This window comes from Malurus melanocephalus, unplaced genomic scaffold, assembly GCF_030028575.1.
Source record: "Malurus melanocephalus ecotype Western Australia unplaced genomic scaffold, MMel_1.1 scaffold_252, whole genome shotgun sequence".
Lineage (NCBI taxonomy): Eukaryota > Metazoa > Chordata > Aves > Passeriformes > Maluridae > Malurus > Malurus melanocephalus.
Genome location: NW_026623484.1, coordinates 354,978 through 377,593, shown reverse-complemented (window position 1 = coordinate 377,593; position 22,616 = coordinate 354,978). Strand labels below are relative to the sequence as shown.

Below are 22,616 nucleotides of genomic sequence, written 5' to 3'. Positions count from 1 at the left end.
GCCATATTGCCCAAAGCAGAGCACTTGGAGAAATGTGCAGCCCTGGGCAACCTTCAGGCTGAGGAGGAGGGTCAGCACTTGGGCACCTGAGTTCAGGGGAGTGCTGCAGAAAGCCTGATCTCCACATTTGGTGTGTGATGTTACTGCTTGGGTTTATCAGAGGGCTTGGGGGAATCAGCCTTGTCCCTCATCCCCTTTCCCATCGCCCTTTCCTCATTCCCACTGAGACACTGCCAAATGCAAAGCACTGCCTGTGCCACTTCCCCCACRCTCATATGCTGAAATTAATAATATTGACTCTGTTATGCCTCATTTTAGGAAGAAACATCCCACAATTACGGGCCTAATTCCAGCTTAATATCAATCATAGTAAGGCCAGCCAAGGTCTGGTATTAATTTAGGCCAAGACTTCTGCATATTCAGCTGCAATGTGTGACAGAAGAAATGTCTGAGCTCCCTGAGGCTGAGGTTGATGTGTGGGGTGAGCTCTGCTGTTGGGGAGAGGGCCGTTCCCTGCAGGTTTTGTGCTCTCTATTATTCTGTGTTGTCAACAGGTGCAAGCAAATCCAAATCTGAGTTTCTTTGCAYKTTTCATGGGATCTGTGCCCTTCTCRTGGCAGCTACAGMTCATCCATGGGGTGGTAAATTGAATTTTCATATGTTTCTGAGAAGAGTTGAGCCAGCTCCTGGGTACATTGAGAGAGATGGCCAAAATCCTATTGACATTGCTGGGGATGCTTGATAACTTGTGCTGTGGTAAGTGCTTAAGCCCTGAAGCTCTATAGATCTGGGCTTAAACTGATACCATCGTGAGACATTAATAACAAGGTTGTGTCTATTAAATCATTGATCAGCTCTTGGGCTGTCAAAGCCCACAGTATGGGAAAATTGCTGTCTGACAAATGAAAAAAAGGTGGAGAGAGGAGAAGTTGAGCAACTCAACAATTCTTGAAATCATCAGATTGATGGCTCAGTAGATACCTGGTGAAGATATGGCCTCTTTTTTTTTGTACAAAGACAAGAAAAGGCTTTGTCAAAAAACTATCTTTTAGGTGGAGTTTCATGGAACGACTGGATGGGAAATAAAACCCTCATCCTAGTAAAAGGAAGTGCTATTTGGCAACGTGATTATTATCTCTACCACCTATGACAGCTGGGACTGAATTGCTTGAAGCCCACACCAACTGACTTTTCAGGCAGCTCTACCTCGATTGTTTGTCCCCAGCCACCCCTTCTGTTCTTTCAATGWGTTTTTGGAATGATTTGTCACATTTTGCTTGCAAGGACGCTGCATCCAGAGCTGAGGACAGGAGCAAGAGGGTGCCCGTGGGCAAGAGGGTGCCCGGCTCCTGTGGCTAACAAGAGCACTGTTAGGGCAATGCTTCCTTTCCAGAAGCTCTGGTCTTCTATCAAAGGCCAGCAATCTGTTAAAGACAGAGCAGGGAGGCACCTGCTCTGTCTGCCTTTAAATCATTACCTGTACAGCTAGCCTGGATAGTGGAGATAGTGGCCTTAAGTTTAACTTCAGAATCAGCAAAAAACAGCCCATTTCTGTTTGCTGGGAGGCACAATGAGTGATTGGAGTGCGTATAAAAATCTCTTGCTGCTTTATGATGTGTGGATTAATGAAAGTATTAAACCATTCTAAATGATAGATAAGGAAATTATTTCCACTGTAGCTTGAAAGAAATAAAACTGCTCTGTCTAAAATTTAGGAGGTTTAAAACTTTGCAAGCTCATCAAAAGTACATGGGCAACACAGAGGGGCAAGTTTACAACTGTCCACGGATCACCCTAAAGTTTTAACATTCATCATTTTTCTGCTTCATTACTGTTAGTGTTTCCCATAAGCTTTGAGAACCAAGCTAATTCTTCCAGAAAAGAAGAGTAAATACAGGTCAGGCTAATATGCTTTTATGGGCAGTGCTGGGATTTTCCCATTTTACTGCCATTTTGCACTATTAATTTTATACCATTGACATTGTTGTCTTCATTGCTCATGTCTCACAGCCTTGAAAAGGATTTACTGTGCTGAAAAATTCAAGCGTGAACTGAAAYGAGATGAAATTCAAATCTGGTTCAGTTGGACAGTACGAGTTCGATGACGTGACTATTTCTGGCTTTATAAAAGGAGCAGAATGCAGCTTTTTGCTGTTTCCATGTGCAGCTGTGATTGTGTTTGACCATGGCTTGTGTGTGAAYGTGTTTGCATCAGAATATGTGCAGCCAGGTGTGTGCAGAGCAGTGTGAGGTCTCTGTGCAGTTGTCTGCATTCACAGGCAAATGTGGTCTAGTCAATGCATGATCCCGACTGTTTCTATGTGCATTTACAGGTGTTTCATGGAGGTAGGATTTATGTATTTTGRTATCAAGATTTGTGGATTCAAAAGGGGAAATGATGCTCTGTGCAGAGTGCCTGCAGAGCTATTCATGCACAGCCTGTGCATAAAGGGTTTGCTTGAGCATGGTAATTGCCAGGAGAAGTTCACATAACACTGAGTAGAGCCAGATCATTAATCATCTGATTCAATCTTGGAGAACACCTGGAAAATGAAAGACATGGCTCTGCTCATTGGTACCTGGAGTTTTTCTTGTGGTGTTGGAGATCAGTCAAAAATAGGTAACAGGCTGCTCTTAACCTGATGTGCTGGATAATGACTGGTAGGATGTGCTCATTTATGGCATTTATGTAGAAAATAAAGAGCAGCTGGTTTAAAAAGAGGCTGACAAATCACATATGAGAGAAGATGTCATGACTTCAGTGGACAAGTAGAAGAATAGAACTGCAGGGCAAGGGAAGAGGAGCAAGAAGTCAAGGTTCTTTGAGTGAAAGGGATGAATAACTACCTCTAGTTGCCCAAGAAACAGTTTGTTCCCTCCTCAGCTACTTCCTGCCTTTCACAAAACCTTTGTGTAGTTTTCTGATGCTCTAATGAATCACTCTGTATATCCTTTTCAAGAACCACAAGCTTCTTGACCTCATAWATCCAAAGTCAGAATTACAACTTTCTACTCTTCAAAGTACTCGTTACATAAAGATGAAAAGCCATCTTCTGGGCTGTGCAACCTCCTCGTGTTGCTTGCTCTTGTGAAATTTTGTAATGCAAGACATGATTAAATCAAAGCAGAAAAAAAAATAACTTCAGCTTTCAATTGCCATGTCCTTCAGAGCACACACCCCAGAATTCCACTCAGCAAACCCACAGTTGTGCCGGCATAATTGGCAATTATGAGTGGAACTGCAATGGTGTCTTCAATATAACTGGAGTGACAAAAGGATTTCCAGTTGTGGCAAATTGTAGAATGGCCTGGGTTGGAAGGGACCTTACAGATCTTGTTCCACCTTCTCTGCCATAGGCACGGACATTTTTCACTAGAACAGTTTTATCAGAGCTCTATTCAACCAATTGGACATTTCCAGTCTGGGCAGCCTGCTATTTTTAGCTGATTAATAATATTCCATTTCTTAATCAATAGTTCAGTTACCTTAACAGAATTTAATGTTTCTTGTTYTTTGCTGTGTCTGTTTTTACCTACCTAGCACTGGGTAAAACCATTAGAATATTACATAATACTGATATTTGAAAAAATGCTGCAGTTATAGTGATGGTAGTGTCCCAAATCATGACACTTTTGCTCTCTTGGCCCTCATTAACAATAACTTACCAGCTGAACTGACCTCTCTATATGCTGGTTCCTGTCATTCCCCTTCTGCTTCTCATTGTGGAGACTTCRGTTGATTTTTTTTCAATTACTTTTATCTAATGCTTTTCAGAGCCTTATCAGTAGTTAATTAATAAGAGTGCTCTGCTCAGCTTGTCTATCACAAGGCAAGCAGATTCTTACTGTGGCCCCRCTCACCCATTTGCATCAGCCTTCATTATTTTAGGGATCAGAGATCTCTTGAAGAAACCACACAGAGCTCATTAAACAGATTGTAGCATCCAGTCTGCAGCGCCTGTTGAATGCCAGGGAAATAACTGAAGGTGGTGTTGTCTTGATTAAATGATTATACATGAGATACTACTTGAATGTTATAAAAAAATATTTATTTTCTTTTTAATACTTTAGATTCTCAAATTAAGTATGGTTCTTGGTAAAAYGGTGAATATAAATGTCTTTATAACCAAAAATCCTAATTCCTAACAGAACTGAAATACTCCAGCTATCTGTTCAGCTTTTAGAAATAAAATGGAAGAATATTTTAAAAATGTCACTCTGAAAAAGAGGGAAAAAAGTCTTGTCTAAAAAGAAATCAGAATGAGAAAAATACCATTCAGAGCAATCCAGCAGGTACTTATGGTGTTAACAAGATCATCACACGCTTGTGACATGGTTTAGTTTTATCAAACCTGACTTTGYGACCAAAAATAGCTTCAGTGTGATAATAACTTTGTCAGCTCCAGGTTTCAGCAAAGCAAATATTTTTAGAAACATAAGTTCAGTTGGCTTTGAGGCAGAAAACATCTCATTGTCCTTCACCTCAACTTGATTAGTAACTAACACAGAGAGCTGCAGCCACGGCCATAAGGTAAATGCTTTACTATCAAGTTGGGCTCACGTGGGAAGAAGTTTGTTTCCTGCTCACATCACATCAGAGAGTRGTGGGGAACTTTTAAAGTGCTGCAGCAATCCCTAGTCTCTACTCAGTGCAGAAAGCAATTTTATGTCCCTTTATGTGATATCATGTGCTCAGAATCAGCCCAGCCTAACTATATTTTATGAAGATGCTCTTTCCTGCACATCGGTCAGTAATTTTTTCTCCTCGGCTTGCCATTTCCRACTGGTCATTTGTTATGGGTCTTGAGCAAAATTTCTTCTCTGCCTGGAAGAGGGGGTGAGGTATATATCTGCAATCTGGCTGGAAAATGATGTAGTGTGAAAATGAACCTATTATATGGGGTACGCTGAGCCCAGGCTAAAATTATTTATGAGGCTATGCCAGGTTCTTCTGAGTGCATTTGTTTTCTGACTGGGATGTTCATACTTTCCCAGCTGTGGGTCACACTGACAGTTTTCCTGGCACCTTCAGGTTACAGGTATTATTGAGAAATGAGATCTGAAAGCAGCCAGCTTGTTTACTGAGCCTGTGAGGTGCCCCACAGGCAATGCCAGTTCCTGGCCTGTTTAGGAATCCAGAGAAYGGCACAGGAGGGACCTCTGTGTTGTACAGACTGCACTCACAGTACCTGATTTTAAAAATAAATGTCTTCAATGGATTTTTTGATACCAGTGCCTTCTCATGGAGATTAAGGAAAACTAGATAGAAGCTAATGRCTTGTGTCTCAAGTTAACCATGCTCCAAGACCCCAAAAGTGGTGCTTCCTGAGAATACCAGACATCCCTAAGGCTTGTCATTTGGATCAGGACCAGCCTCTGAAAACCACCGGATCAGCTCTGTTWGATCAAGCCTCTAACCTTATTATCCTCTCTAATGTGGTGCTCATGCCTGCTCCTCACATTCTTTCTCCTCCTTTGTCCATTTGCAATAGAGCTCACATTTGACAAAGGGAAAGGACCCATTTGGGATTCACTGGTCACTGCCACTGATCAGTGGCATTTACCCAGGGAGATGTCAAGTGGTGTCATGGAGGTGGAAGAAGTGATTCTTAATTCATTGAGGTTAACTTGTGAAATTAGCCTAATTTGCAATTTATGGCCCTTGACCATCATCTATTGGCCTGTGTAAAAAAATTCTTGCTGCCAGCAAGATAATTATAACTCTTCAATAATGTAAAAAGATTCTTTTCCTTATTCCAGCATGCTAGTACACTGCTTTCTTCCCATGCCAAGTGAAATTTAACCCTTTTGGAACATTYTTTATTAACCGGCCTTTCCTCAAATCCTCCAAGGGCATTAGCTCAGATTTAATATCATCATGTTAGGACTTGATTTTACACGCTCAAGATAGACACCTTTGCAACTCTGTACCACAGACACAGCTTAACWGCAAGCCTAGACAATTTCTGTGCAGCTAAAATGAAAATAGGAGAAGTGCAGGTGTTGACACACGGGCTGTTGTTATGAGTAGGAAATTTCATTCCTGAACTAGATTCTCTGACACTTTGACAGGTCACTCAGTCACAGATGCAGATGAATGTAATTACACCCAGGAAGTGATTGCTGAAGTTCTTTTATTGATATGCATGCTGGAGTGCCGTCTAGAGGGGCTCCTTTTCTCTTTTCCCTTGAAAAAATATTCCCTTAGGGATTTATACGCCTTGAGTCAACTTGTCAACCATTATAAAAGGAATGCCGTGGAATAACTAATGTGGAGGAGGTTTAGTTGAATGCAGGGAGAAGTGGAGAATAATTTTGCTTATGGAAATAATTTAGAAACTGTTTCCTCTCTCTCTCTCCTTCTCTCATATCCTGAATGTCACCTTGGTGAGGAGTGGAGGTCACCCGTGCTGTCCCACTGCTGCGAGCAGGAGTGGGGTCAGCTGAGGTGCTGATGGGGTCTGGCAGCAAATGTGTGACAGTTCCTGCCCACAGCTCCTCCTACACTGGACCCACAGGCAGAGTGACTCAGAACAGGCACAGCTACAGAGCTGAGTGTGACTAACTATAGCAGCTCATCCCTCTGCCTCGGGGACTGTGCTGGAGTATCCTGGCCAAAATAATTAAAGGTCACACGAGCCTTGCTRGAGCAGGGCATGGCTGCCTATTTTACAAGCACCACTGAATGTGTGGGAAGAAGAATGGATTAGAAGGATGAGACTGATGACCTGTAGGTCCRGGATGGGTGGGTGGCAGCTCAGAGAAGCATAAGGAGGCTGAGAAAAGCACAGCCGAAAAGGCAGACAGGGAGTTGGGCCTGGGGGGAACACATAGGTGTGAAAATGAGCTACTATAGCGTTGCTCGTTGTTGTCCCAAATGAGCTACTACAGCGTTGCTCCTTGGTGTCCCACAGCTGAATTTAGCCTCTCTTCACTAACCCTAAAGGAGGTTCAGTGGAGTAGCACCATCTGCTATTTCCTACCTTTCAAAATCACTGCAGAGCTTAACACACATGGTACAATCAAGGAAGCAAATTCMAATAGTGCAGTTTGTTTATGGATGTCTGTAATTGAATTCAGCATTACCAAAGATAATACACTGGASTAAATGGCCCATCAGCCAAGGGCAATGGTACAAAAATTATTCTAATCCAAACTGAAGTAGCCTTCGTATCTTCATTGGCTGATATGAAGATAGCTGGTACATCTGCAATTCTAAAAGATGCTAATAGTATCTATTTTTTTATCAGTGGGAAATGAATTCACATAATTTGGTCTTGAGTCTTATAATGAGGTGATTCCAGGTAAAAATAATAAATAAAAATAAAATGTCTTCTCATGTTCTAAGTCAGGGCTTTTTTAGAGTCTTGTAAGATCAAATCAAGCAGGGTGCTTGGTAGCTCTCATTAATGGTRCTAACCACTTCTTACTAAATCAGAAATTCAATTGGGCTTTTCCAGCACTTGAGGTTGTTCTATGCTTCTCTGCTTGTAATTGCTTTTATAAAGAAGAATCAGCATATTGAAATGCRTTCAAGCCCACTTGTCAGCCTGTGAAGCAAATGAGAAGGCAGTAAATCCTGACTGAAGCCCTGACTTGATGCTCAGCCCTGAACTCTTTGATGCTGATGAAAAGATTGATTGCTGTGGCATGACGTGATGCTCACTCTGCAGAGCGAGCACTCTGGGGTGACCCTGCCCCGCTCTGAGATGTGACATGGACACAAACTCTCAGCTGTGGCCAAGTTTAATTCTTTGTGGATTTAGAATTAAAACCCAAAACCACCCCAACAAAACCCCAACAAAGAGAAATAAATTAAAATGCTTTGTATGAGGATGAGACCATGATTAGTAATAGCTCACAGAGGATGCTGGCAACAGAAGAGAAGCTTGGTTGTAAAGTCTGAGGGAAGATGTGGAAGCTAAATGTGCAGCTTTTTACCTAAATAATTTTGGAGTTTCTTCTCAACCTCTCTGCACTGAAGTTAAAAGTGACCTTCCTGCTCCCTGAGCTTGAAAGGTGTCCACTGGCACCTTTCTCCTCCCCTCAGTAGCTTCATTTCACTCTGTTTCCTTTATCCTCTGGCTCCATTCTTTCCCTTCTGGAAAGCAGGGACTAGAAGGGAGTCAATCACATTCATCTCTCATCCCAAAGCTGAGTCCAAGTAAGGATGATATCAGAGGGGAGTTTGGGGTGAGCCAGGTACAGTTTGGCCTCTGGCAGTGCTGTCATTTAACTGGGACTGAAAAAACCCAATATAACATCTCAGGGAAATGGCACCACTTTTTAATGTTCCTCCCCTTTGTGTTTACAGCTTATGTGCTTGCTCCACAGCAAATACAAGCTTTGAGAAGATTTTTATGTGAATATTCATGGGTGAACACAAGGGTTCTGTACARTCCTTGTCTGACACATGGTGTTGTTTGAAATGAGATACAGCAAAATTATTAATAGAAATGAAAGACAGAATGCTGAAGACTGTTGTGATTCATAATAATGGTGTGATTAATAGTAAAAGTGATAGCCATATCAATGACAGTAGTAGTGGAAAAAGATGAGGAATAAAGARAAACCTCTCCCAGGATTCAAGTCCTCTCTGCTGTAATGCATAAATAATAGGAAGAGWCACAGTGAGGGAGGCCAGTGCCTGCTTAGACCTTTATGCTGCTTTTGGCAGTAGTTACTAGCATATATATCTCCACATGTATATATAAGAAGAGCTTAAGAGCAGAAAAATTATGCTGTGCTTTTCTTGTAGATGTTCCCAGACCCAGTGACTYGTGGTTGGGGAATTTCCTGAGATAGAGATGGCATCTTTGTTTAATAATTCTTTATAGATTTCTTTTTCCCTCCAAATCTGAAGCAGTGTAGCATTTTGGTGTGATCCATAGTCTGCAGAGAGGAGTTCCAAAGTTTAACTCAGAGTTATGTGATGAAGWTCTGGCTGCACTGAACTCATTGCCTGGAAATTTCACTATACCCTCTAATTCTTGCATTAGGAGAGGCAGAAACTAATCATTCCTTATTTTGCTTTCTGGYTTTTGAAGGAAATTTCCTTCACTCTGGCAATTCTAGAGCATCCATTTTTGAGCACTAACTGATGTTGACAAGTAATCACTAGGGGAATTATATTTAGAATAATATATATTTGCCATATCAACCAAGTAAGGCTCCTTCCTTCAAATGTTCAGCCTCAGAATCAGTGAATTATAACTAGGTCATGGTAACAAAAGTAAAAATAAATAAATAGATAAGTAGATCAATAGCAATAAATCCTCCCACACCATCACCCTCCTCTCCTGTGCAGCACATCTAATTTTCCACAGCTGCTATTATCTTCTGCTCTCTGAAATGAAATTGMTGCATTCTGCTGTAATTTTGTACCTTTGTAGCTCTGGGTATTTTTGCCTATTAAGTTATTGGTGACTTGGTACAAATAAAAATAAATTAAAAAAAAAAGTGCTTTTAAGACTAGCTTCTGTTAAAGAATAGGGCCATTAGGTAAATCAGCACTGCAGTCTCAGTGTTGCATAAGGTACTGGTCATTCCCTTTTGGAAAGGGTATGRGTGGCTTAAGAGGGCATTCAGAAAAGGCTGAGTGAAATACCAAACACAGGAAAAGACTCCTCTGTGAAGAACCTGGAGGAGAATACGGTAGCTTAGACAAGAGATGAGTAAAAGCAGCCAAGACAAAAGATCAAATAGTAAAACACTGCGGTGGGATGGTCTTGCTGGACAGCAGCTGCCCACCAAAGCTGCTCTGTCACTTCCTCTCCAACTGGATGGGGAGAAGAAAATACAACAAAAGGCTCTGGGACATAAAAAAAGCCTCTGGGGAGGGATCACCCATCAGTGACTGCATAGGCAAAACAGATTCAATTCAYGGCTGTCACATGGGGGACACAGGAGATTTGATCTGACCATCCAATCAACAATTTCAGGCTTGTTTCTATTGCAGTTCTTTGGTTTCCAACACAGCAAAACTCTCAAATATGTTTAATAATGAGCCTGTGAGAAGTCTATGCAAATGAAGAAAATATTAAAGGATTAGCTTCATTTTTAGTGTATCTAAATCTAGTCCACTTCAGAATTGACAAATTTGTATTAAGCAAGCASTGATATAGGTCTCCAACTTTAAGTACATGTTTATAATCCACTGAAGTGGATTGAGATCAATGGGGTTGGGGAATGTGCTTAAAATGAAGAGTATACTTGAGAGCTTGTAGAGTCAAGGCCCCAGTAGAGAGCTCATCAAAGGTTTTCCTAGATGCAAAGTTGCACTGATATAAATTTGAAAGTGATTTGGAATTGATTGGATTAAACTCGTCTGAAAGTTTGGTGAATGCATTCAAGAAAAGGGGAGGTGTGGGGGTTGAGAGTCAAATATTATTAAAGATAGTCAGATAAAGGCACTGCCACTGCCCCATGTCTCTTTGTCCCCATCCTGAAGATGACAGCCCCCAGGAGAGTACAGCAAATCATCCAAGTCCCTGTCCCTCCACTTCTGTGTTTTATAGGCTCTCAAATTAACATATCTAAAAAAATACCTCAAAAATTCCARATTAGGAACAGAAGCAATTGAGTTATGTCAATGTTCCCCTTTGGTCTTTCTGAATTAGTGGCCAGTRAACTCTGGTAGTGGGACAGGCAAACAGCCAGGGAGTCAAAGCATCTTCATCTGCTTCCACTATTTGTGTCAGTGTGTATTTGTTTGTGTTGGGGACAATAAACAAATGGAAATTAATCACTCAGTCTGGAATGTCTCCTTGCACAAGTGTGTAGGGAAGGCTTACACCAATTTAACTGGATTAGCAGTCTGCAATGACCCAAACCTTCCAAACTTTCACCTGCAAGGCTGTTCTGGGGATAGGAAATCACTACTTTAATAATCATTATTGAATGAATGTTTGTTAGTGAAACTACAAATATTGTGTGCATGCTCRCAGCTCATGACAATCACGGTGTAAACTGTGAAAATTCACAGTTCAGTGGAGAGCCATGACTTTGAAGCAGATTCCCAAAGTTTAATAAAAAGCTCACAAAGCCTTTAATGCCCTGCCTTGCCTGCACACAGAGTATGAGCATCTTTAATATGGTTCTGAATTGGCACCACACTTGTAAGACRAGGTGGAAGTCAAAAGAGACTTCAGAAATTAGGACATGGTTCTACCAGTCCATGCCCTGGATATTTGTAACTGCAGTGGCTTTTTGTTCTGTGTCATGTATTAGTATCTAACATTCACTGAATTTCAGTCCTTATTCTCATCCTCATGCATTTTCTTCTCCTTTGGAAACATTTTTGTAAATGAAAATACATCCTTAGAAATCTCTCGGTATTCATTTCCCCCCTGTAGCTCCTGGCAACACAGTCTAGTTCAAATTGAGTTACTTTTATTAAAGCCTTTGATTCTGGGGGAAAATAAGAACTTTTTTTTCCCCATTATTACCACTATGAGATCCTCACATGTTTGAGTTCAATCCATTTCCCAGGAAAATCTCACACAGATGGTCAATAGTTCATGCAAGGAGGCAGCAGACCATGTAAACGAGCCTTTGGATTCTGGCATTATTATTACCAGAGTAGCTTAGTATAAGGCCAAACCCTCTGAGAAACTGCTCASTGCTGTTGCTAGCATTCAAACCCAGTCTAATTTAGGATTTTCACAAAATCTAGAAAAAATTGGATTGCTGGAAATGTTATTTCTGTTGAAGTTTATATTTGTGTATTTGTATATACATATAGCTGTAAAAGACAATSGGAATTAATCTGATCTGAGCATATTTCAGTAACTTTTAAAATATTTGTTATGTCTTAGCTATTTTCCATAGGTTTTAAACTAGGTGGGTTTTATTGCTCCTAAAATATATTCATGCTATAAAGTGCAAGCAATAGGAGATAAATATGTAGTATGTACACTCTTGGAGGAAAGACCAGACACAAGTAATAGACCCCCAGTTAATCATAAGGAAACTGCCCTTTCAGGAGAGGGATTATTTTATTTTTATTTTTGGCTCTGCCCACTTTTGATCCAGGATTTGAACACAAGTTTCACTACAGGAGTTTAAATCTCTCTGGATGTTGTGYGCTGCTCTTTAGTCCAGCAGTGACAGTTTCACAGCCCTGCGGTTTCATTTCTGTAAAAAAAATTCCTCTAGTGAGATCTCCCTAAAGTCCTAAAGAACAACAGTACTGCTCTTGCCTTGTACCAGCATCTGGCAGTCAAACATTCKTTTTCATCATGATTTAGTTTGTTGTCTCTGCAGAGAAGTGCAGCCACACTGCCTGCACAAGCCATTGAGATTCAGAGTGGCAAGAAGACCATCAAACTTTGTCAAAAGGGAAGCCAGGAAAATACAGTGGTGCTGGAAACCAGCTTCATTTGCTCTAAGTGGATTTTGGTAATGCTCTTTGACAAAGTAAGGAGTCAGCTGGGTCCTGGTGAGCGAGTGGAAATCACCTTCAAGCTGTTCCTTCTCAGGCCTCTAAGAGAAGGTGCAGGGGTGAAGGGMTGCTCCTGGTCCTTGGACCAGAYTSACTCTGGGAGGCAGAAAGTGGGGAAAAAGGTGTGACTCCAGTGCAGATGCATTTCTGATCCCCTTTCCACTCTCCAACTTGAGTTAGCAAGGGAATAAAATCAGCCATGCCAATAACACTGTAGACAGCAATGGGATTTTCTGCTCTGATGTCTGCTTAAAATTCCCTGTGTCACTGACAAACTTGAGATGCCCTGCTGTGTACCTCTTTTATTGAGTTGTGATGTGAAGTAATGGAAAAATGTACAACTGCAAACACTCTTGGGCTCTCTAATGGTTGAGGAACCGTAGTAGAAACTGCTGAATTCCCCAAAAATCACGCCTGCACTCTGTCTGAGGAGAGACCAACCATCAGGCTGCATCTCTTAATAGACCTTAGCTTCTGCACTGCCCATTGCAAAAGCACTGGAGGCAAGCTGTGAGCAGGTGAAGTTGGCTGATGCATTCCCAGCAGGGCAGAAGTGGTCCTTCTCAACATGCCATGATATCAAACCCATTTCAGGAGCTTACAGACACGATCTCTCTTCCAAGAGATTCAGAAATGCATGGGGCTATTTATAAAACAAGAATCCATTATCAGAGATTACCCCAAAGATGTCAACTCTTGCTCTGGAAAGCTCTGATGCACAGACTGATGGATCTGCAGGATCATTTCTTGGGGATATAAGTCCTGCTTGCCTTCTCACTTAAGCATCTTCTGGCGGCTGGAGCTGGGCACAGAACACCAAACTAAAAAGTCTTTTGTTCGATCCATCATGATTTTCTCAGAAACTAACAGTGAGGAAAGCAGGAGGGCTGGCTCTGCCCCTGGTGATCCATGGTTAGCATTGAATAAATACTAAACAGCCCCAGGTGAGAGCAAGTGTGGTATGGATTAAATGTCCCACAGCTAAGGAATAAATTGGAAGGTTTGTGTTTCTCGTGCCAACTAAGGACAGCCTGTGTCCTAAGCCGCTCTTTGAGCCTGCTGGGACATTTTGGCTCTGTGCTACCTGTGTGCATCATGTTTCTGAAAGGCTATAGGGAGTTTGTAGGAAGGGGAGAAGTTGCRTCTTTACCTTTCAAGTGATGACCAAATCAATAGTTATTTCTGTGCCTGAAATCACAGTTGTCTCATTAAAATCTGAGTTATAGCCTGCATGTTCTTCTGTTCCTTCACTGGTTTTAGGGCAGTGTTCCCAAACTATGTACAGTAGGTTACTTCTTTTGTTCAGGCAAAATATGCCATGTTTTCGCCCCTTTTCCCCCAGCAATGTCCCCTTAAACATGTAAGGAATTATATCTGTTCAAAATCCATGTTTGCCAAGAAAAGAGAGAGTACTAACATTTAGAAAAGTGGGAGGATGAATCTTCACCARAGCTACAAAGTCGATAAAGAGACTTGCAGTGACCTGAACATAGGTCAAGTTGACCTATGTGAGAATAGAGAGACAAGAAGGAAAGCAAAGYAAGTTAGAGGAAAAGGCAGCAATAAAAATATGAGCTGTAACCATTAGTTGTGGTACTGTCAGTTCCTAAAGTGCCTGGGCAATACTTTGCCTTCTTTTTTCTGCTGTGCCAGGGTGTGAAAGCACAGGACAGGATCAGCCTGTCCACTTGTCTTGCAGCAAACAGAATAAGTGTTTTCCTGAGCAGGGAAACTGRGCTGTGAATCAGGAAAATGTGCTCCACAGGGACATGAGATAGAACATGTCTGGAGGTAGAAGGAAKATCTCTCTGGGGCTCTGTTCAGTTGCTGATCATTGTGATGCCTTTTTTCTTTTCCCTGACCATAACACCTTGCGTGGAGACCCTGACCCACTGTTTTATGTCMTTACAGAAGCTCTGCATATAGATTGGTGAGGTAAGAGGCATGGTTATAAAAAAAATCAGCTATTTATGTCCTTCATTACCCATCAGCCTTTGTAACTCTTGGCTTTTTGTATTCCAGGCTGGCACACTTCTTATTGGGGACYGTAAAAGAGAATTTGGATGAACTGCAAAGTAGGTGCAGGAAAATTATACTTCCTTAATTTTTACATTTCTCATGCCCAAAATGCCAGGGGGTGGTGGAAGGAATTTCTTACTACATGATTTGGGGATGCTCATGGGGATTTTTCTTGCTCTGCAGAGAGATGGCAAGAGATCAACAGTTAGGGATATATAGGAATGTCATACTCAATTAATTTTGTGAAATTACACTCTGAGGTTGTGTTTAGAAAATGAATTAATATTGGTGAAAAGCACTGATATCCTTGGATAAAGGGCAACAGAGAAGAACACATTGTTATTATTAAACTGTTGTAGAAATCCTCTCTTTCGCTTTGACTGAATTATTGCAGCGAGTTTCCTTGGTGATGTGACGTAGAATTTACTGGAGTGTTTGTGTTGTATAATTGAAAATGACAGTACCTTTATTAAACCGTCTGTGGGACCCTTAACTCTTTTCTGTGCTGCAGACCAGCTTTGCCAGCCATTCTTGTCAAGGGTCTCGAGCCAGTAAAGTGGAGGCTGGTCAGACAACAACAAAACCCCTAAATTAAGAGAAGGCCGAGGCAAAAAAACGCATGCCTTACTTGAGGCAAGTGAAATAATAGGAGGTGGATAATGAATGTGGCAGAAGTCTCAATTAACTGCTCATTAGATTGCTGCTCATTGATGAAAAAGGGAAGAGTGCAATTGTTTGSCATGTTTGTCCTTTTCTCCCAAAACTAAGAACATTATGTCCAGAAGTCATTGGTTTAGAGCCAGCTTTGTTGGCTCCACCAACACAAGGTGTCACTAACGGGTGTTCATTTGTTTGAGTAAAATGAGTTAATGGTTCTAGTTCAGTTTTTCTTAGATTTCTGCATAATAAACTTCATCTCTATCAAGCCTAATTGCTGTTTCTAGCAGCAGCCTCCCCAGAGAGTCTTTAGGGAGGAGGAGGCTGTGGAGGTTAAATTTGGTAAGATCACACACCTAGGGCTCTGTAACAGAGTTTGCCTTTCAAAAGCTTGCAGTCTGGCACTAAACATGAGTACTGGAGACCAGTTCTGTGGTTTGAATTTTCCTCATGCCTGAGATGTTAGTGTGCTCAGAATAAAGGTGTCCAGCTTGTTAAGTGTTAGTGCAAACCATTAAGCKATCCTTTCAGCAGTGCTCTCTGTTCCTGTGCAGCAGGGTGGCAATGTGCCTCACAGCTGAACTCCATCCTGCAGCAAACCTGATTTTATCACCCAGGGTGTAGTAGGACCCTTACATTTGAAGCTRCTGCAATGCAGCAGTTTTGCTCTTTGATATGGGGGTTTAGTGGCGCTGCACCAGTGGTTCCTGTGGGGTTTGAGAAAGGGCTGAAAGCTTAACTGTGTTCTCCAAGTATGGATTGATCTCAAAAAGAAATTACATCTTCATAAGAATATAATCACTCCCTTGTCAAATTAAATTGAGTAAATTTCCCYCTCTTAAATTAAGTTTGATTTCTGTAATGACTGCTTAGTCCCACCAATATTGGTGCAAAGGCAATATAGATACACTCTGATTGAATGTGGATCCTCTCCTGAATATGCCAACTTGATTATATATCTCAGCGAATCCTAACTAGGATTTGAATCCTTGAATCAAAATGGTTGCTTCATTGCCACATCATTAAAAAAATAATTGTGGGAGTCTGATTAATAGCTGGGCTCCAGGCTTCTTTCACAAAGACAAGAGAAACTCTGCGGAGAAATCAACAGGAACATTAAATATTGATATCTGTGTGGCCCTGATGATTTGTAGCTTCTCATTTTGGGATGGGGTAGAATAATAGATAATGGAAAGAAAGAAAAATTATTGTACAGTATAAATATATATTTAATTAMAGGAATTTAAATTATTCCTCCATACGAATCAGGAAATTCTGYTGTCATCAATCAGACAGTATCTTGSGTATTGAAAATCTTAAGCTTTTGATTGAAAAAGAAGCAAGTCTGTTCCGGATGTTCTTTCTGGGAGGTCTTAAAATGGGGTAGTTTTTTACTTAATATTTCTCCATAAACTTCCTTGGACATTCTGAAAATTAGCAGCTTACTAGAATGCTTAACTTCACATAGGTACAGAGCAGGCCAGACACAGCAATTCATTGAACCCCACATCTACAAACCCAAYAGCATTTATTTGTCAGTCTGTCTGCAGTGGATGAGTCCCTCTCCCTTTGATCTTCAGTTTGTGAAGTTACTGAGATGTCAGATTCAGACTGGCACAATCCACATCAGTACAGATGAGGAMAGAGCAGGAGCCAAATCATTATATTTTGTAAGTGATTTGTTTATTATTTGCACCTTTCCAGCCTCTCAGTAAAGAGGAAGAGAGCCTTGGAGAATGGAAAGAAGAGCAACTGGATGAGTTGAGGTCAAGGGAGAAACCATGACACATTAGATTAAGTTCTACAAATCTTTCATCACCAGAATATGATGTATCTGCAAAGTTAGGCCCTTTATTGGTTTGTTAATTAAGGAATTAAATGATTTTATCTGTATCACTGGAAGAATCAGAATGGGTCAAATCTGAATGAAATCACCCCTGGACCTGTTTCCTTTGTGTCATCCAACAGATAGAAATAGAGTAAAAGAACAATTGGAAAAGTAACTGAATAATAAAATGTGTGTGTAGTTTTTCYGGTTAAACTCTTGCCTTGGATTATTTGGATTTTTACCCTGCAATGAGKACTTGGGAAGATTACAAATGCCAAGAACTGCAACAGACCCTGTGCATCTACTCCATCTAATTGCAAGCCATGTACAGTTTGAGAGTTGAGCTATAGCTGATAATCCCTTCTGACTTCCAGATGAATTGAAATGTTCGGTTGATACAGAACAGGTCACAAGTTCATCTCATTCACAGGGAAAAGTGAGTGCTTTCTGCAAACAAACCATGAGCTGCACAGTTCAGCCAGGCCAGATTTGTTATTCCTTTTCTTCCAGGTCATCGAGTAGTGGTGAATTGTTTCAGAGCTCAGCAGGCTCCATCCAAAGCCTGCCTTTCGTTTCTGAGGTCCAGGATCTTTAGGGGAATCACCCACGGTTGCACCCAAATGGCAGCTAAACATCTTCTAGAAGTTGGGTGGAAAAGAGACCAAGACCCATTGAAAATCTTTTGGTTTAATTTGGGTTAACCCTCAGTATCAATTATGTTTTCAGGTCAGGCTCTTCTCCTGTTAGCTCATGAAGTTGGCTTTGTGACACCAATGTTTCAGGAGACGTTACATCAGTTCCACGTGGCTGGATTGCATTGCCTTGCTCCTTCACACCTACATACTTGTGCATCATCCTGGGGTGTCCACTGAAGTTTTCTTTCCTCCTGGAGATGGCTCCAAAGCAATTCCCCACGTTCTCTCACCATCTCTGGATGTGCACAGTCTGCTTACCGTTACTTGGAGTTGATGATTTCGTATCCAAGTGTACAGCACATTTAAACTATTAACATGTCTAAGAAACTCTATTCCTTTCTGATGCCTTATGCCCACAGGAAAGAATGAAAGGAAACATATGTGGTTTTTGAGAAGAAGCAAAAAAAAAAAAAAAGGATTGCTCTCAGGAGACTTTCTCCTCAGATGCTGTGATGAGTAATGCTCCTGTCAATTATTGGGTTTTACAGAAACAAGCTAAAAATTGCCTAATTTTAGCTTCATTTGCTCTCTCAGGTTGATGTCATTCCTACTCCCTGTGGAAACGAACAGCTCTTAGCTGGATGAGAAATCAATGCCAATCAAGAYCACAGAAATTATTAAGGACTTCCCATCCCGCGCCTTCACTCGAGATTTTATTGAGAACTGTGGAGAGACATATTCGAGCAGTTGTGAAGCTTCTCCCACGATGTTAGCTTTGGAACATTTTGTCTAAGTCACAAGTGCTGAAATAATTAATTTTCTTCCTTTTAGCTATGGTTTCTTAGCATAGTACTAGGGATTATAATGACTTGAATGATTGATATCCATGATTAAATGCTTGTTCTTGGGAAAGGTAGAGYGTACCATGGCTGTCAAATGTTGGCTCCCTTTTAAGTTTGTGTTAATTATTTGCTAATCTATGACTCTTTCTTTAGTAAAATCCCTTTCACAGGATGAGAAGTGAGTGTGAGATGTAAATAATTGACAACAATGTGTATTTCTCTGTAATTTAAACAAAAATATATGTCTCTAAAGCAGTTTTGTTAGCTAGGATCCTTCTCTGCCCTATGAAAATCACATGCCTTTTCAAYCCACCTATTTTATGTTCCTGTTTTGGAAGGAAATTTTGATGTCAGGATTAGATGTATAATTTCTATGTGGTTTTACAGAGCTTCAGTGGTGTGTGAATCCTACCTTTGGTGTGTTTAGGAAATCCATGTCTTCACTARAGAGCTGCAAGGGCTGAGTTAACTACCCTGCTTTGGAGAATTTTATGTCTTTTTGTCCTGAATTCCACTGCTTGTCCCACTACTGTTGGGTGGACTTTGCAGTGATTTACCACACAAGTAATTGCATTATAATTGTGGTGCAATTAGGAGTTTAGGTCTGATATTTAACAGACAGGTAGTCACAGGATAAGGGGCTATTCCACATCGTGACCTGGAATGCTGCAAGTCTGCAGAAATCCATGCATGGGTACTATTTGCTTCTTTATTTGATTTTAAATTGCTCCACCCTGTTTTAGCAAAGGGCTCTTGCTGGTGTCCCTGGGTACAGCACAATGTCTTTCCTTGGGAGCAGGTGAAGCTGTAAAAGTCATAAGAAAGAGCTAATTTCCTTTCACAGTTGATGAGCYTGATGCCCTTAAATCACCATGGACTTAAAGCAGATTCTCTTCTGGTGGTAAGAAGCTCTAGAGTCAAACACAAAYACTGCATTAAAGGTGCTTCCTGTTTGTAGTAGCTGAAAAGTATCTTGTGGGCAGATGTTATAGGGATAACTCCAAAAAAGAAAAGRTGAAAAATAAGAAATTCTAAAGAGAAGTGCTTGAAGACTTTTACCAACATGTCTTTACATCGTCCTCTGAACCATTGACAGAATTCAGTCACAGTGCAAGTAGGACAATATTGGTGAGATTTAAGAAAAAAAAAAAGGAATTGGAAAAAAAAATTTACCTTGAGGGGAGGCTACAGAAAATGGAAAATAGGAAAGAAAAAAACAACCAATCAACCCACTAAGCTAATTTCACCCTCTGATGTGTTTGGTATTCCCAGTGTTCAGTGCAATCTGTTTTGCAGACTAAGGATGTAATTTTACATTGTAAACTTATTTAAAATGAGCAAGACTGACAGCTCACATTCCTCTGACAGTATTTTATATGCCTAATTTTATGGGTTGATCCTGTGCAATTTTTATATTTCTTAGTCGAGGTGTCCTGATTGTAAAAGGAGGAAAAGGAACCTAAGTGTTGAGGTTTGCAGCTCGACTCTTCTTGCCCTGTGTCCCCTGCACTTTCACTCTCCATTCACATAATTTCCAAAGTCTGTTTTCCTTCGACAAATACTGCAGGGGAATGGCTGGACAAGACATGTGAGAGCTGAGGCATGGATCTTCCTGTGTAGGCTAAAGGATTTCTGTGACCTGAGCATGGAAAAGTTTTTTCAACAAGTTAAATGTTGAGGTAAATAAAATTGAGAAGGTGGTTTCAGCCTTTGCCTGTACTGCAGATCTCCGTGTCTGAGAACAGCCACCATTTCTGCACTTATTGCAGAATCACCCAGGAGAGCCCTGCATTGTCAAAGAGAATAAATTGCTTCCTCACTTGTAGAAGTGGTCCCTGAAGTTCAGCATTAAGAAGTGAATGGGGAGGCATCACAGGAGAGATTCTGCTGCCTCTGTCTATAATAAGGTTAAAAGGTAACCTCATCACATTCTTTAACTGTCTCCAGTGGGGATATCTARTATAAAGTGCAGGGATGGGAAAGTGCTCATTAATTTCACATAGTCATAACAAGAAACAGTAGCTGAAAACTGAAACGAGATGAATTAAAATTACAAATAAGATATTTTTTTTTGTTTCTGATACATTTGTTTTCTTAACGGCAGAAATAATTAACAACATTGGCTGACTGGCTCAGAGGAAGAGAAAGGTTTTCCACTGCTTGTAGTGTTTAAATTGCAATGAGATTTCTTTCTAAGAGGGGGAGTTTTAACCACTCCAGAAGTTATTGAGCTAAGTAGAGGAATTCCTAGGTGAAGTGTTGCCTTTAACACTATCAAGACTCTGAGRCTGCAGGATCATCACTGGCCCTTTGGTTCCCAGCCTTTCCTTGCAGTGTCCTCTCATCGTCTGTTTCAATGGCTTTTTCCCTTCTCCATGTGCTCATATCTCCATCCTCAGTGCAATGAACATCCAAATGATGTCTTTCCACACTAATCAACTACATTTGCTGCACAGTATCTGCCAGTGGAGGTTTTGCCCTGTTGCAGATGAGCAGATCATGGAACTTTCTAGGGCAGGCAGGAGGAGATGAGATAAAACAAGGGATCTATTTAGCATCCATATCAGGAATAAACACTCATTTCCATAATGAATTTGCCTGTKTTTGTCATCACTACAGCCTTTCATTAGGAGGATGGCAGCTGAGATTCCTGTATCTGCCATTTCCATGGTACCCTCAGCAGCAGGTTGCTCAAGGAAAGATCTCTTACTTTAATCACTGCTGTGAAGGATTGGGCTGTGGGTGGGACTGGGGCTGTTTATGGCGACACAAGGAAGGGGAGAGAATTAAAAGCGAGCTTTCTGTGCTAGAGCTTGTCAGCTTAGCACTAATATATGTGTTCCTGAACTCTTCTTGACTCACTTCTTCATTGATTTGTTTGTATATGTGGTACTTCGTGACGAAGGAATCTCATCCGCCCTTCCTGCTGAAATATGGCTGCCTGCGTGGGGAGCGTGACTGGTATTTAGCACTGACCTGACAACACGACATTTCAGAAACAGAGAAGGGGAAAAGAACACATTTGCCTTGAGTAGAGGGGAAACTAAGGAAGTAAAATCATTCCTACACCATCTAGGAGTCCATCTAAACTGCATATCAGTGTGGCTCCCTCATGGGGATCAGAGGGTTTTATACTTCTCTAGCTTGAGGAGGATAACCACACTCTTCAAGATTTTGATATTCACAGTTTACAACRAAGAATTCCTTCAGAAAGGTGATGGGAGAGCCCACCAGGCAATATTGACAACCAGTTTGCCTGCCAGTGCTGGGGACTGTAAGTAATCAATGYGAAGGAACACAGAAGGGCAGCTGTCTTTGGTTTTTGGGAGGAGATCATCTGATGAGTTTTTTATCATCTGCTTTGTAGCACAAGAGTCAAAAAAATGGTGTTTAAATGTAGATAGAAGCTTCTAGCAGGGCTTTCACAGAATGTGGCCTGACTCAAGATGAAGAAGCACCAAGGCTCTGCCTCGTACACTTCAATTTTTCCTGCCTTTGCAGGCGTAAGTAACAGGGGAGGGCTCGTGTACCTCGGAGTCAGAGAAATGATTATCTGTTTATCTTTCTTTTCTTTCAGACCAGTACAATGAAACCAGCAGAACTCTCCTCCCTCCCCCTCCTCCTCTCTTCCTATCAGATAAACCTTGTTTTAGAAAAATTAGAATGCTTTGTGGATAAAGGAAGGTGACCCTAGSTCTTGGATCTGTTTCCTTCATTAGCAGCGAATCGGCGTGTAGTGATTGCTGCTCCCAGTGTCAATGCTGGAACATTTAACCAGTCAGAAGAGTTTACAGATGCCAGGAGAGAGGCCAGTGATGCATATAATATATCCATGGAGTCATAAATAGCTGAGACAAGGGCTGGTTATTGCTTAGCTCAATATTGTTGTTTAATAGCAACTCTAAATACACTCTGCTGGGTTAAATATTGTACTATTAACTCGGGAGATAATGATCTTCCTGGACTGAATGAGAGACAATCATATTATTATGTGTTACATTTCTTTGAGCTCCCCATATGTGAGCAGGGTAATTGAGGGGACTGGCAATCCTGTAAGCCATTCAGAGGGTCAGACTGTCTCACTGTCCCTCTCTGCCCCTTCCTAGATTAGGCAGAACAACTTATTCCATGAATACAAAAGCTTTAGATGAACCTGCTTTTTCCATATTTGTAAAACACCCACCAATCCATCG

The 22,616-nt window shown here is 41.1% G+C and overlaps 1 long non-coding RNA gene across 1 annotated transcript in view; it reads left to right on the top strand.

The window, feature by feature from the left end:
• Positions 1-18,893, top strand: part of LOC130579054 (uncharacterized) — a 93,704-nt gene extending 74,811 nt beyond the window's left edge. Inside the window, exons 2-3 of the long non-coding RNA XR_008965944.1 lie at positions 14,465-14,517; positions 18,176-18,893. This is a non-coding gene — a long non-coding RNA (uncharacterized LOC130579054). The remainder of the gene's footprint in view (positions 1-14,464; positions 14,518-18,175) is intronic.
• Positions 18,894-22,616: the final 3,723 nt, after the last annotated feature.